The following is a 17,330-nucleotide window of genomic DNA, read 5'->3' on the forward strand; positions in this document are numbered from 1 at the left end:
GGACGACAGAAATGACAGTCGCTGAGTTGCTATCTACAATCCTTTAATCTTCATGTTGCATCCATCAGTTTATTAATAAATTTGTTTCACCAAATATCCTTTAAAACCTGAGTAGGGGCAGTTTTGTTAACAATAGAGTACTTTTCTACTCTCGCAGACATCTTGGAGCAACAAAGACAGAAGAAACAAGCAGCCAAAATGAAACCTGAGCACGATCACCTTCGTCAAGGAGCTGGTGGTGGAGGCAGAACAAAACCTTCATTCATCCAAGGTCGAGGAATGAAGGTGGACCTTAACCTGTCCACAACTCTAATAATGCTGGACATTGTCATGTGGCATGACAGGAAAGAACAAATCCATCCTGATAGAACTAAGCCGAGTACAAACAGCCGGTCCAGGATTGCCATGATAAATGTTTCAACTAGTTGATAATCACTTTTGGAAATGGGATGTTCTCAGCCAAGTCACTTTGGAATCTGCCGACCAAAGTAGGAGTAAGAGGTCAGATGATCGTTCCGTTGGCTCTGGAATAAGATAGTGGACATTAGATGAATACCACATGGCCATTACGGCTATAGGCTGTATATAAATATGGATGATGCGTCTCCACTTCTTTGCATTGGCCAAACAAGCACCATCTTGTGACTTTGGAGCCAGAATGTGACTGTTTTTGTTTAATTAATACCACGCTCTGCTCTACTTCCACCAGTTACAAGGAAATGTTGGATTATACACTGTACCTATTTTAATTTAATTTTTTTTTTATTGTAACTCTCATGGTCCCACGAGGCTGCTTTATGGAGTGGTTGACACGGCAACTAATTAACATGCATCCTTTTTAGTGTTTTAGTGCATATTTTAGTGTTTTAATTTGGTCCAAGTTCCATCCACTAACATGGAGGGGGTGGAGCTTATGACCTATGCTGCAACCAGTCACCAGGGGGAGCTCTACTACTCTACTGTAAGTCTTGGCTAACTTCAAGCATTTGAAACTCATTTATAAAGTGGTGTTGGGCGTTTTTGAGATACACATTAATGATGGTATGACTTTTAATCTTCTGCTCTCATAACTTTCTCCTTTTGTTCACCGTGTTTTCCTGATCCTGTGCTGGAGCCGTAGACTGAGCACTGTGGCTTATCTTAACTTTTAATCCAACTTCATTCTGTTATTGTCACTTCTCTATGGGTGAATATTGGTTAGATGTAGCAAACATGGCGCCCATGAAACACGTGGCCAGCTCAGAACCAATCAGCATTCTCTAATTGGCCAGACTCTCTCTAATATACAGCTCTGGCTCATCCCAGTCCCATCCACTAAAATGGAGGGGGTGGAGCTTATTATTTATACTGTAGCCAGCCACCAGGGGGAGCTGGACTTGCTTTGACTTCACTTTAGAGGAGGCTAAAAAAACAATTACTTTGCACAATTTCAAAAATATTCTTCTAATAATCTGTCTTTTGAAGATGTTTTAGGTTTTTAACAGGACGTCATGTGAGTTTAATAAACATGTAAACCCCTCAACGGTCGTTTCTTTCAGCTGTCCTTGTTTCACCTTGGTTTGTAGATACACTGAATGCTAGACTGATAACCCTCACAGACGTCATTACCTCACATGGAGCCAACATGTTAAGGAAGAATGGGTTTATTTCCTCCAATATTTTACTATTGAACCGATGGTAAAAGGTTTACGCCACACGTCTCCACCTGATTGAAGATTCCTTCTGATCAAGTCCTTCTCTTCTGACTGAGGCGGTTCCATGAGAAATTATCAAGTCTTACAGCCCCCTGTTTTTATTTTAAAAGAATACTGCAATCCACCTGCAACAGAACAATGCCATAACATAGCTGCAGCGTTCCTGTGTGATCAGTGGGAATGTGAAAGTTATCACGAAAAAAAAGAAGAGTTATTTTAATAGTTTTCATTCTCCCTAATGATGACCCGTCAAACCTCTGACAACTCTCTGACTGTCACGTCTGAGATGCAGTCGGTTAATGACAGGATGAACAGGCTCTGCAGCAGAAGCGCTGACAGACAGACTGAAAGGCAGCTCAAACTGAACTGAAATGCATTCGGGGCAATTTAAAAGAAACAGTCTGATGGGCTTGTTTTTTTTTTTTATTTATTTTTGTCACAGCATCCTGGGGAAAAACAAACAGCGACGGTAGACATCTACAGGATGTATTTTGAATTTAAACATGATAAAAACTGGGGCAACAAGCTGAAGCGTTTTTTTTCCTGCAGGATTCACTGCAGTCGCAAAATATGTGCAAACCACATTATTAAAACAAGGGTTTTCAAACTTGATTTTAGGTTAATAGGCAGCAACAAGGCTACGGATATGGACATATTTGGAACTGTTTTACCAAATATCCTTTTAAACTTGAGCAGATGCAGTTTTGTTTTTTTTACTCTTGCAGACATCTGAAAGGCAGGAAAGGCGTGATAAATAAAGGAGGAAAGAGCCCAGATGATTACACAGTTAAAAGTCATCCGTGGATCATTTTAAAGCCCGGTCACATCAGAGACAGAGGCAGCTTTGTTCGAGTTGATTATCTCTGTTCGGCTGTCTCCACGGAGCAGAGTTCAGACGGTGACGAGGCCCGAACGCTCTGACTGGCGACAGATGTGCGGCTTCAGTCGAGGAGATATCCCCGTCTGCCTTTAACCGTGATTGACGGGAGGAGAAAGCACCGAGCTGTCCGGGGTCACCTGTAAACCAGAGAGGCTGACTGACAGCGGTGGATGGATCTCATTTCCATAAAAGTGATTTTCATAATTTTGAATGCAATATTTTGCCTAAATATCCCTGTGATATGTCAGTGTCGGTGCATTTCAACGAGGAACATTCTTCTTCACTTCAGGGCTGCCCGTGGGTGTAAGGTGATGCCACGCTTGCGTGGGTGGCGGGTGTTTGTGTGGGTGCGTGGGCGTGAAAGACACTGACAGCTACAGGAATAAAGAGGCATCTCTCAGCTGAGGAAATTAGAGTTTTATTAACAGGAATATAACCAAACGGTTCCCAAAGTGGATAAGGACAAGAGGAATTGATCATTTTTAAATCTAAATTAGCATGTTTTTTTTTGTGTGTTTTTCACTTAAAACATTGTGTAATGGTTGGTGGTATAGAATAGTATACAAGCGTTGATTGAATTGGAGACATTGAAATCACTGACTTTTTATACTATGGACAAACCCGTGGTGACGTCACCCATTAGATTCTGAACCTCAAAAAATGAAGCCCGAAGTGGGCGGAGCTTGTAGTCGCCATGTTGAATAAGCTTTTCTCTGGCATACTCCAAATATGGCAACCTCCGGGGCTGAGCGGTGAACCCCATGCGGAAGTGCAAAAAGCTGCAGTTCATCAAGTGGCCACCAGAGGCGCAAAAGGGAGCAAATCCCCACAGACTCCATGTTAAAAAGTCCAACTTTACATTATTAAACATGTTTACAGCCTGGTTCAGAAACCGATTTTGGTCTCAATGGTTTATTTCACTATTCATGACAACCACAGGGGATGATTTTTTTCTAACTCATTTGTTTAGTTTTTTATTAAGGTTTAAAATTCCGCATATTTAAGGGCATTCCCGCTTCGGGCGCTGCCAGAGGCCGCTAGCTGCTAGCCTCGGCCTCTCTGCTAGTCCTCACCTGAGCTAGTGACAAGCTTCCAGTTGATTTCGAGATTTTGGTCCATTTCGGATCATTTTAAAGAAAAAAATCTCATACAAGAACATCCAATAAGAATTCTTTTAATGGTTGGTTTCAGTGACCAACATAGCTAGTCTGGTAGCTCTATTTAGTCAGCTAATGAATTAGCCTGAGGCTAGCCTTCCAGTGAGGCTCCGGTGTGTTAGCCAGGCTAACGGGAGGCCAACAGTCAAACTGGAACTTAAGTTAAAATGTAATTAATAATAAATAATACTTTATAATATATAATAATAAGTGCGAAATATGAATCCACTACTTAGACTAGGAAATATCTTGTTTCAACATTCATTGGTTGAGACTGCTAGAAGAATTTTAAATCTTCAATAAAATAAACAAATTTGTTAGAAAAAAAAACAGTCTGTAAACATAATAAATATATAAATTTGGTCTTTTTAACATGGGGGTCTATGGGGATTTGCTCCCTTCTGGAGCCTCTAGTGGCCAATCGATGAACTGCAGTTTTTTTTTTTCACTTCCATATGGACTTCATCGCTCAGACCTGGAGGTTGGTTGAAACGCTTGCCTCATACTGAGCTGCAACTACCAGCTGTTTCTCTAGTAACAAAATGCAAATTAAGTGAAAATACACACGCCAAGTTAATTTGAATGAAACGACTCCAGAGTGAGTATAAAATTACAGCAAACACCAACTGACAATCTCGGAAACATTTCCTCGGTTCATTGTAACCTGCAACATGATCTCAGCTCGTGGCCGCACATCATGCAACACAAATCTGAAGCCTGCGGCCTGTGTGCGGCTGAGGCGACCTGAAAATCCCTGGACCAGTCAACAGAACCGGTTGCACAAAACTTCCTCCAACCAACCAAAGATATGTGTGAATAGAGAAGCTGATTTTTAAATTTTATTAGACCTTTATTTAACCAGGTGAGCTCACTGAATTAGAGAATCTGTTTTGCAGAGGCGACATTACAATCATTCATACGTCATCATATATACAGGTAAAATCAAAATGGTTTAAAAGTACTAACAAACCACAATGCTTTCAAGTTCCTTCTCTTTGAGAATTGCAACAAATCTGTCAGATGATCATATCAGGCAATTCTGAGACAGCCTACAAGGAGTTGCATGCGTAGGGAGCTTCGGCTCCAGCTTCAGATTGACCTGCTGCATCCTCCCGTCCTCCAGAACCAAACCTGTCAAGTCCTTTCTCCCAAGTTGCCTCGTTTGTTTCCTCCCCCGATGGTTCACCTGTTTCTTGTTATCTCATCAGTGCTCGTGTAGCTGTCTTTACTCTCATCTCATCTGTTGAGTTGTTGTTCATGTCTATATTCCCAGATTCCATGTGTCCTGGTTTTCCCTTCCCTCTCTGGTTTGCATGTTTTGTTTCAGTTTTTGTCTTTGCTCACCTCTGCACCGTCTTTTGTTCTTCCGTTTTCTTCGCCATGAGTTATTCATTTGTTCCTGCAACATTTCCTAACTATGTGTCTTGCACATGTTCTTGCACGCTATTCTGTCAATTTGTCGCGTCACCTGGAAGCTTATATATATATATATATTTTTTTTTATGTGATGAACCAGAGATTAAGTGCTGAAGTGAAGATTTTGAAAATGCCTTTGGGAACCAAAGCGTCAAACTAGTAAAATATTCAAGACTTAAAAAAAAAAAAAAAAAAAAGGGAAATGTCAACGGGGAGATGACGGCGGGAGAGTGATTTCTTTATCTTTTCTGGTTTGAATTTCTTCTCCGTGACTCATTCTGTTTTCACTTCTCGCAGCTCGGGGGAGAGCAGAGAAAAATGAGTTTAAAATAAATAAATAAAACAGGTGAGTTTTTGTGCTTTGAGCTGTCAGAGATGGTTTTATGGGAATAGGATTTTTTTTTTTGTGGGGAGGGGGGGAATAAGAGACACACAAAAAAAAGATAAAGACGGATAGAGACGATGGGGTTCAGAGGAAGGAAAGCTGACAAGAAGAAAGAGAGCAGAGCAGGGAGAGAGGAAAGGTAAGGAGAGGACAGGCCACATGAACACTACCAGATTTATATATATATATAAAAAAAGGGGGTTATTGGAGGGGGAAAGAACATTTTGTGATTCTATTTTTAGACGTCTGAAGACTGGACACATCCTGTTTGACCAGTGAATATAAAGAGAACAGTAAAAGCTGCGGGAAATTAGTAAGTTAGTCCTGTAACTGTACCGGGAATTGGTTATGGTATTGAGGCATCAAACTGCATTGGACACTTTAACTGTATATTTACAGTAACTGTATATTTACAGTTACACACTGTAATTTCTGCTGGAAATTACAAAAAAATGACCATATAAATGAGTTGGAAATAGGAAAGGAGAGGAGAGGGAACGTGAACCGTACTGGATTTATGAAAATAGGTTATAGAAAGTGGTGAAAGGAACATTTTGTAGCTTGTTTACTGATGTTAAGAGTGGACAGGTCCTGTTTGACCAAAAAGTCTTAGAAACCAGAGACATGTGGGAAACCAGACGTCTGCTTTTATTTCATATTTATTTAAACAGGATCATCACAGAAGTAGAAGAAACAAAAATGCACCTGTGCCCTCTAAACTGGACAGTAACTCATATTAAATCCATATTAAATTGGTTATGGTTTTGAGGCGTCACTTACATGTAGAAATACAGAACCGCACCTGTAAAATCTAATTTTCACCTAATTTTACATGATAATAATAATTTCTGGTAAAAATTATAAAAACAATAATCATATGAATGGAAACAGGTACAGAGAGGCAACGTGAACAGAACTGGACTGATGAAAATAGGTTATAGAAGGTGGTGAAAGGAACATTTTGTGACTTGTTTACTGAAGTCAAGAGTGGATGCAAGAAATTATTATTTAGTTTTGCACCTGTGCCCTCTTGAGACCCGGTGTCCTCATATGGGGACATTATGTTTTAGGTTTGTTGCAGCTCGTTACAGACGCCCTTATAACGAGACACTTTTGTCTGCCATGTACTGGTACAGTCAGTACACTTGTTTATTTATTCTTATTTACTTTTCAAGTTTGATATGACATGAAAATTTAACAAATTCACAACTACTCATTTGAGGACTTTGGGATTTCATTGTTTCCAATTCTGCTTTTGCATTAAAATACCTAAAGATCTTAATCTTATCTTAAAAAAATTAAGATGCATTTGAAACAAATGCTTGGGTCTCATATTCACATTGAATTCACAAACTACACTCCACACTTACATGTAGAAAACCAGAAATAAAACTTGGATGAATCATGAAAAATGAAAAATAAATGATTTCCAGGATAAAAACAAAGATAAATTACGAATAAAAATGAACTGGAAATAATAAGAGGGAGGAAAGGGAACATGAACAGTACTTGATATATAAAAAATGGGTTATTAGAGGGTGAAAGGAACATTTGTTTTCTGATGTTGTAAGAGTGGACAGGTCCTCTTTGATCAGGAAAAACACTGAATTACTAAATAAATACAGTAAAAAGTAATTTAATAATGAAGAATCAGCTGCACCAAATTATTATTTCTGCACCTGTTGCCCCCTAAACTAGACTTTAATTGTTAAATTCTTATAATAAACGCTGCAGCACACTCGCATAAAGAAATACAGAAAGAGAACCTTAATGAATGAACTTAAAAACAAATAGATAAACAATAGATTACACTAATAAAATGAGCCGGTAAATTTGTTTGGTCCCTTCCGTATGGAGCTGAGCTTCTATAATCCTTTTATCATGAGTCACCTCAGTGGTGTACTTTGCTAATTGCTAATTAAGGCCCTCTCCAAGGTGTTGGCATTTTGTAATTATTAAATCGGGTTGTTTGATTTAATAGAGCTCCGTTTTCAGATGGGAAACCTTGTAAAGCCAGTAGGTAAAACACATAATGGATAATTGTGGCTGTAGAGAGAGCAGAGGGAAGAAAGAGGAAAAGGCACTGGATTAAAGATAAGATTGAGATATATAAGACAGGACATTATGATCTCTGAAAACAAAAAGATTCACATTAAAGTCTGAAATAGTTTTCTCTCATATGTAAGTGCAGATTTGACCTGATGGTGGCAGTAGAGGAGAAAGACTCATCTTCTGGGAATCATGAATATTATGTCATCAGCAGAGCATGTAAAGAATTATTCAGAAAAGAGAAAGGGACACAAAGATATTAACAGGGAAATAATACTGGTCTGGTCCAGAAAACATCTATGATTTATATATTATAATATCTAAAGTCTTACAAAGCGTCTCTGATCCAATGAGCTCCAATGTCATCTGCTGTCTCTGTCCTATTTAATTTCTCTTGGTTACTGGTCTCATCCAGTCTAAAATTACATCTAAATATTGTTTTTCATTCATTCAGACCAAAACCCGGTTGAAACTTGTTGATTTATCCTTATTAACTTTTCTAGTTTAATACAAATGTATCAAATTACTATGAGTAGTAACGAACTACAACGTCACTAATTAACAGGTACTCATTTGAGGACGTTGGGATTTCATTGTTTGCAGTTCCGTCTTTGCGCAGTCATGTTCGTGCATTTTTTTTTTTTTTACACATTGGCATCTTTATTGTATTATACAGGGAAATAATCCCCGTGTCCACATATGAGGATATTATTTATTTTTCAAAGATGATGCTTAGTTTTTATACATCTTAGGTCCTACTAATTCTAAATAGCTTGGAGACATTAAAAACGCATCGCAAACAAAAGCTCAGGTCTCAGGAGGATAAGGGATGAAAGGTAAAAATTACTTGTTAATAATTTTGGCAATAAAGAGGAATACATAAGCGATGTTTCTGAAATTTTGCTTAAGTGTGTAGCGTTTCCATTGAAAGGTGTTTTGCGAATGGGCTGCAACTCTCGTAGTCACGTCTCGCGATATCCCATGAGTCTTTGAGACTTTGAGACACGTGTCGCCCTCTGTTACTTCCTCGTTAGTATAGTGGACAGTATCTCCGCCTGTCACGCGGAAGACCGGGGTTCGATTCCCCGACGGGGAGACTTCTCATTTTATTGAACTTTTGTGATAAACTTTTATATCAACATGAAAAATCACGTACCTTTACCACGTAAACGTGTTTCAGGAAAATGTCAGTGTTTCTATTACCTCTCCTCTTCTTTCTGTTTCCTTTTTTCCTAATTACAGGAGTGGAGTCAGGTGTGGGAAGTGGTTTATCATTCAGCTGCCTCTAAGTTTCATTTCTGTGACTTTAAATAATATTTTCCTTGTCTTTTTCATCAGTGGAATCTCCTCCTCTGGTCCTTGTTTTGCCTGCATGTTTGATTGAAGAATTATTCTTGAACCCACTGTAATATTTACAGACCTGAGCGACGTTGAGCTAATCTCAACTTTAAGGTGAGCGTCCGATGCAGTGGATTGATATAATCACACAAACTAGGAGCTCCCCAAATGTTTATGTGATGGATCACCAGGCTTAGAGCGTCCTTGATAGTGTTTTCTTCTCATTTAGAAGAAGAGTCACAGCAGATACATCCAACCAGAGCCTGGAACGTCCACTGTTGACTACAAAGATATGAACAGGGAGAGAATCACGTTATATGCGGACAGGCCTTTAAAGCTGTAGAGCAGGTTGTTCCTCTTTTAAAGTGGAAATTTAAAAAAAAAAAAAGTTTTCAGAAAATTCAGATAATGACAGGTCATGGTGACTTGTTTCAAATTAATGTGAAAGAACATTAATGTGTTTGTTCCACAGCTCTCTTGACATGCAGGCGTGAGGGTGGGTACTTGTGTTTGAATAGTGAAATGAATGGAAGGGAAATAATCTCACGCGAGTTGCATGTTGCAAATTTGGTGAGAGACGCACAACCTGATTTAAATGCTGCCTCTGGCTCCGACAGACCCAGCTAATAATAATAATAATGAGAGCTGGGTTTTGCAGGCTGCGTATAAAACGTGCACTTTCTACTTTAACCTAGATTTACCTTGTTTTTGCACTCGTCTTCTGTTAAGATCGGCGTGTGCTTGGGTTGGTGAGGTTTGTCTGGCTTTCTACCGCTAATCCATAAGACCTGGGTGATGTATGAATCAAATACTTGCAGCGTAGTGGCCCTTTCTAGTCCACTTTTTAAATAGGTATAGTGGTTAGTGTGATGGCAATTCTTGTTTTCCTCAATAAAATGTTTTTCCGGTCAGTTGTTCTATATGTGAAGCGAGGTTTAGGGGAAGAGCGGCTCCGTGTACGACAGGAAACAGCTCTGTCTCTCCTCCACATTCACGTTCTTTTTATAGCAGTGCACAAACATCTTAAAATGACAATTATACACACAACATGTGGGCGCATCCTTTCCATGAACTTTCCACCTTTCGGGTCTTTTTTTCTTTTTAGACAGGAGGTGAGAAGATCGAAGGGGAAGTGCAAGCGAAGTGCAAACGAGACAAGTAACGGTCTTCAGTCTGCACATGGGAGATGGTAACGTAACATCACACTTAATATGAACTTTTGCTGAACTTATTTTAACCTGTTGTGAGCTCATGTAGGCTAAAAGGTCACCTGAGCAAATACAGACAGACAGTAAGAATGAAAGTGTAATTTTCCATCACATTTGCGCTGGTGCCTCCCAGCGAGAAGGTACGGATTTGAGTGCAGCTCTGGCCTTTCGGGGTGGAGTTTTTCTCCGGGTACTCCGGTTTCCTCCCACCTCCGAAGACATGCTCGTTAGGCTAATTGGTGTCTCTAAATTGACCCTAGGTGTGCATGCCAGCTGAAATAGGCTCCAGTAATCCCCACGAGCCTAGTGAGGAAGTATGGAAGATGAGATGATGCTCGATACCACCGATTTCCTTTCCGATACGATACTGGAATCGGCGATACCAATCCGATACTTTGTGTAAATACAACTAACTAATATCGAGTTAAAAAGCAAAAAGGAAACTTTGAGAATGAGTAGAAATGAATATTCTCACCTCTAGTGAGGATCTAAAGGGGAAACTAAACCTCCAAAAGCAGACAGAAATGGAGAGGAGGTTTCCTGCACTGCTCCCGTGTTGTCAGAAGAGCTTTCCTGCAAATGTGTTGAAGGCAAAACCCCACCAGAGACACACACACACACATAATCCAGAGGCTTTCTTCACATAGCAAGGTCACAGATGGCTACTAATGCCCCGATCACAAACAAACATCAGCCTCTATCTTCATCTCCGTCACCGTGTGCTCCGACGCTCACACACTCTCAGCCTTTTTAAAGGAGCCAGTTACGCAGCGTTAAACTGTAAAAAACCTGAATTTTATGGGAGCATGAGGCTAATAATGTCTAGTTTGTGTGTGTTTATTGAATGAGAGGCAAAAAGATTGTGGGTGACGAGTAACCGATGAGAAATGCATGCATGTAAGTGGAGTTTCATGTGTGCGCTTCACTTGGCCATTCATGCAATTATCCAATCACAAGCAGAAAACCCTGCAGAGACACATCAGAGCTGTTCACATCAAATATTCTCCTACTTACCTATTACTAAGAATCTAAAAATAGTCCCTTTTTATTATTATTTGCAAAAAGAAACACGATCATAAGCTGTTTTAGTTAAATTACTTTGACAATTTGTGCCTGTTTTATTTTTTAAAAAAAGACAATCAGGCCTAAAAGATTATTGGACAAAAACAGCTTCCAGCTTCCTATAAACACAATAAAAAAAAAAGGGCAAACCAGATGTATCAGGATCTCTTTGTCAACCTCCACTCAGCAGCTTCTGCCCTCAGGCTGCAGACTGGTCGAACCAATGGCCAAGAAGAATATCTACAAAGAGTCATTTATTCCATCTGCCGTTGGCCTCCTCTACAAGGAGCTGTTTAAATACATCTATAGACACTGTATGATTTTTAACTTGCAAATTTCCGATCTCACACAGGAATGTTTTTAGCTATTTTAGCTCTCACAAGCAGAACACTGACACCTAACCCAGTGGTTCTCAAACTTTTTTTGGGGGGGTCCTCGAACCGGTGCACATTTTTGTTCTACCCTGAGGAGCCCCCACGATCCATCCTGGAGATGGGTGGGGGTTCTTTGTGCAACTGTGCTTATTATCGTTGTTTGTTTGTAGCTTAATTTCAAGTGCTAGCCTGAACGCGCATGTTAATGAGTTTCCTTCCTGCAGATGTTTCACAATAAGAGCATCATGCAGAAACTTTAAACAATGGGAGCCAGATCTCTTAATAAAATACAGTAAATTGGACAAACAGATGTAAGTTTAGGTAGATAAAAGTCTCACATTTGAGTGAAATTATTCTATTTCTATATAAGTCATGATCTTTTTTTTTTTTTTTTTAAGGATTTTATTTTCATGGACGCCTTGCAATTACACCACGGACCACTAGGGGGCTCAACACTTGAGAATGTCTTAAATGCTTTTTTAAAATAGTCTTTATTGTTTATTGTCACTATTATATATAATAAAGTTTTCCGAGTTCTGCCTGTGTCTTGGCAAAATAAACAAGAAGAGCTACTATTAGCCGGAAGGCTAGGAAGCGCTACTAAACGTATAGCATACAGAGATGGACTGAATCGTGACGATCAGTTTATTTATTATTGTATATGGTCACGTTGTTGTGGAAAACGGTCGCTGAGTGTCGAGATGAGATGAAGATAAGAAAACTAAAAGAATGCTCTGTGTGCCCTGTTTTGTTTTACTTCCTGTTTCCTTTCTCTCTGAGAGAGAGACAGATCTATCTGTTCCACCAACTCACTCTCCAGTCAATTCATCACGTTGGATCAGCTGAACAGCTGCCAACACGCTGGTCCGACTAGTCCCGACGGTGCAGGACAAAAGTAGGACAAGAGACGCCGGCCTTTATTAGACAACCACTGACTTGTTGTGTCTCGTATCCTTTGGGGACCTTTTTTACATTTAAGGGCGAGGCAGCCCCAATTTTCTTTAACACCCTTTAACATTTAGAATTACACACGAGTTATCAGAACATAACTACTGATAACGAACGAAACGGTACGCACGACGAGTCTCACACCAATTTGCAGGATCTATATGTCTGCAGCTGCGATAATGAAAATCCAACTTTAACCCGACTTCCCTCTCATCTTAATAGGTGAAACCAGCAGGGGACTTCTCCCACCTACGCTCACCTGTTAAAGCTCATTCACCGGACCAGAATATAACCCTTGTCTGCCAGCGATAGGTACATGAAAGCGTATGTGTCATGTATAAATATAATAATGTATACATTACGTGTGTGTGTGTTGCTTTTATTCAGTGAAAGTGGCGTTTGACATCACAGGTCTCCTTTCAAAGACCTGTTCCCTGTTTAGAGGTTGAACCGCCTCGCTGCTGCTTGGTCCAAACATCAAACGCCTGTTCAGTCTCAGATGTATTTTTATCCCTTCGGCGGCCCACCACCACCACCATCGACACCAATCCCCCCCCCACCTCCACCCAACCCCACGCACGCTCTCTCCCCGTCTGAGCTGAATAGACCCTTCCAAAGGATTTTGTCTGACCACTTCCTTTATTCTCCGCCGCTGAAGGCTAATTGAGGTTGTGCAAATTAACAGAGGGAGCTGTCAGACGACGGGAGGCTGGGATGAGGGGGGGGAGATGTGAGGGAGGATGGGGGGGTTGTGGCGGTGAAAATAAGCACTTCCTCTTCGGTGGTTCCCAAAATAACCCTCGCCCCCGTGGCTTGATCGCCCCCACTCCTGAGGACCGGGTATCCCAGCTGTGAGATGGGCTGTCTCTGAAAAAGACACATACATGAATACTTCTTTGTTATGTAGAGAAAGTAATATCAACACAGACACACACATACACACACACATACACACACTGCTTCTTATGACTTATTTATTGGGTCCATTTTTAACTTTGATGTCTTATTATCCGTCGCCAAAGCCACATGTTAGCTTGGCTGCAGGAATTTGCTCACATTCATCCACAAAGAGCGTCAGTGAGGGCTCCTCATTAAACTTTAAACGTTACGTCATCCAGTCCCTGCTCAGGGTTCGGGTTAGTTGTCATGTATTTGGGAGCTACCTCCTTGCTACACACAAAGTGGCGGATGGTGTTTCCTTTGTGTTTCCCACTTCACGTCTCCAAGATGTTTCCTTTTATCTCTGAATTTCTTTAAAGGGATACGCCACCCATATGTGGACATAAGTCAGCCACCGTATTCCCCAGAGCTGGATAAGTGAGAATGTTTTTTTAATCGGTCCAGGCATTGTCCTAATCCGACAATGCCTGCAGCTGTTAGCTTTAGCTTAGCATAGGTACTGTAATGTTGTGTTGCCAATTAGCCAGTCGTTCGCAGAAGTAATAAATAAACTCAAGAATTTTCCTAATTAGTTCTTGTGACCTGTTTATTTGCATCAAGTTCAAGTGTCAATGTAATTAACATGAAGGGATTAACTATGGCAGATGTAGTGTTGTATATTGATGTGCTGAAGAAAGAAGTGATCACCGCTGACAAGTCTTATCTTGCATTTAAAAAGGTTTATTTACAAGAAAGAACAATGTCAAACTCTTGCCGAATCTGAGAGAGCTTCTGGCCAATCGTTGAATCCTCTCTGCCATTCAGCTTCTACAGACCCCTTATATATGGTTCTTATCCCCAAGAACCCCCATTCACAAACAAAACTTGTCTCCTTACAAGGTCTAGCAGTTTTATGGACTGACAACTGGTACATCACCTTTTAACCTTTAAACTTTATATAGACATCCCCAAAAAAGGAAACAAATACTGAGAACGAATGGAGAGGACCATATACTACAGTAGAATTGGGACTATATTATGGCAAAGCACCACGCAGCACCTGAAAACCAGTCACACAGGTGTGTTGACAGATGTTGGGGGTTTCAGGTACTGCGTGCTTCTTTTGCAATTACAAGAAGTAATTAGGAAAATGCTTGAGTTTATTTATCACTTTTGCAAACGACTGGCTAATTGGCAACATTACATTACAGCAACTATGCTAAGCTAAAGCTAACAGCTGCCTGGACCGATTAAAAACGCTTTTTGTCTCTTATCAAACTCTGGGGAACACGGTGAGTGGCTATTCACTTTCAACGATAGCGACTGAAACTTTTGTCCAAGACGAGTCATACAAATGTTCATATCTCTGACGTTAACCTTTCCTCCATGTGTTCCATCTTTATTGATCCAAAACAACTGATTCAAAAAAAGCAGAGATGGAGAAGCAGTCGGAAATACTGCAGCAGGGACACATTACTACCAAGCAGCTATCAAAGTACACCAGTGGCAATTTGGAGATCTCCCTAAGGGTCCCCCGCCTGCCACAACACCAAGATTTATACGAAGATCTGATAAAAAGAGACAAATGCAAATGTTAATCCATTTTGCAAACATGCATTCAGTGTCACTTTAACTCTAATACATACCTCCGCTAAGTCACATGTTCGAGCGCACTTGCCTAAAATATCATAATGAGTGACGACCCCCTAATTTCATGACATGCAGCAAACCCACCAACGTTTGCTTTCGAGCCTTGTGGCCTTCCCTCTTCTCCCGGGAATCAGGAATATTTCCTTTTAATAAAATCACAAGCGGTGGTTCTGAATATTTGAGTCTAGAGCTGCGGCTGGTTACAGGCGGCGGTTTGTGTGATACTGTTGGTTTTTAATAACCAAATCGGAAGCGGCCGTGGCTTTGTTTCCGTCACAGAATTGTTCCAGCGTCGTGTTTCTGTTTTGTGTGTGTTTCTGGGATGAAAATGGCAATGTGATTACATGCAGCATGCAGAATGAGCAGTTGAGGGGCCTGGAAGAGAATCAGAGCTTCTTTGTTCGATCACAAAACAACACAACACAACACAGCACAACACCCATTCTCTGCAACAGAGAGACGAGGTACAAGGCAGAAAAATGAAAGATTTAAATCACCTTAATTTTTATGTCTGAGCAAGACACTGATGTCACTCGGTGCGTTTACATGCATAAAGTTTTTAAAATTTTCCACAAAAGACAAGAAATATGACGACAGAGCATTATTTATAAAAAATAAAGGAGTAAAATGACAAAGTAATTCGAGTTCAATCCATTAATTTGTGTAGTAGGTGCAAAAGGATTTAAGAGGTTTTATCCTGAAAAAAGATTAAATAAAAATGCAACTTTTATCAATTTATCCAAATAAAAGGACAAAAAAAAAAAACAATAAGTTGTTCTGCTTCGACCTCTCTTTCACTTTCGCTTCTTTCTGTTGTCCAACCAATTTTAATGCAACGCCAACATCCCCTACACTGTGTAACATCTTGAAGCTCCAAATACTCACCTGTACAGATCTGATACCTTCACCGCCATGGTTACGCTTAATTGGACTTTAACTAGACAACACTCGAGCGCATGCTCCACAACTACTGCACTGGTATATGACCCCGGAACAAAAACATCTAAGAAAGAAGGTAAACAGAGCCGGTAGAAGAACCACCTGAGGGATAGCGCCATCTTATCTGCACCAGAAGTAGCGAACACGTAATATACGAGATTAAAAAAAGCTGAACTATTATCCATCTTGTAAATGCCGGTCTGCTGCATGTAGGGCTCTTGATAATTATACAAAGTAATAGGTCAACCAGAAAGGCGGCCTTATTAACCTGCTGAAACAACACATATCGCCACCTAGTGTGGAGGAGGAGGACATGTTCCCGCCAGTTATTCGATTTTCTCAGTTGCATATAAACTGAGACAAGGACCTCATTCAGAAAGTCAAATTTGAAGCACAGCTCCATTAAGCTGAGCATGTAAACACACTGGCTGATGTCAAATACAGATTAAACACACGCTGCTGTACAGAACCTGAAGTAAGCACACCACTTGGTGCTTTATATTTTAAAACCTGGCTATGGTGTTAGAGGACAGGAGGGCTGCTGAGAGATGGGAAGCTCCCGTCGCGGATATTTTGATGAATTAGCTAGATCTGAAATATTAAATGAAAGCCAAAATGAAGAAAAAGTCTGGTGGCTGAAAGGAAAGAGAGGCTGGGTAGTAAAAGTGCAGATAATGGTGCCTTCCTGTCGTCTAGCTGAGGTCGAGATGGCCTCCAGCAGAGGGATTCAGTGCTGAAACGGTCGTACTGGGCGACTTCCAGGTGGAGATTTTATTTTTGCACCTCAGTCGTGCCTCATGACCTGGAACCTGTGAATGGCTGCAGGGCAAAAGACACACTCCGCCTGGTGGGGGAGCCGCTTCAGGTGAGGCTTCGAGCTCAATAACTCACCTGGAAGATGCCGCAGAGGGAGGAAATGTAAGCCTCCGCGGGGGGTTCACTGCCGGTTACACATCATCCATCGCTTCTCTCCTGCTCTTTGTTTACACACACACCAGCTAATGATGCTCATTTGAATATAACACGGTTACGGCGAGATTAAGTAGTTTTCTTTGTGTTCTCGAAGCGGAGCAGATTAATTACAGAAGAGGCTGTAATGGAAATGAACTGTTTCCATGGACGCTAAATAAAATGTGATCAGATATATGCGCGTTTATATTAAAACATCAATCTCAGACATTGAATGCTGCTGGAAATAGAACAGAAGAAGAAGAAGAAGGAGTAAGAAGGATAAATAAAAGAGTAACACTGTCCCTCTCCATCTGGTTGAAACCTTATTATTTATATTATTATTATTATGATTAGCAGCACGTTTAAACATAGCCAGTAGCGTGCATCACATCTCGACAGT

At 40.5% G+C, this 17,330-nt stretch overlaps 1 non-coding gene across 1 annotated transcript; it reads left to right on the forward strand.

Annotated features, from left to right (window-relative positions):
* The first annotated feature begins 8,605 nt into the window (after nucleotides 1-8,605).
* On the forward strand, nucleotides 8,606-8,677 carry trnad-guc. The gene has a single exon. It is a non-coding gene; the product is annotated as a tRNA-Asp (tRNA).
* Nucleotides 8,678-17,330: the final 8,653 nt, after the last annotated feature.

This window comes from Mugil cephalus, chromosome 17 (genome assembly GCF_022458985.1).
Source record: "Mugil cephalus isolate CIBA_MC_2020 chromosome 17, CIBA_Mcephalus_1.1, whole genome shotgun sequence".
Taxonomy (NCBI): Eukaryota; Metazoa; Chordata; class Actinopteri; order Mugiliformes; family Mugilidae; genus Mugil; species Mugil cephalus.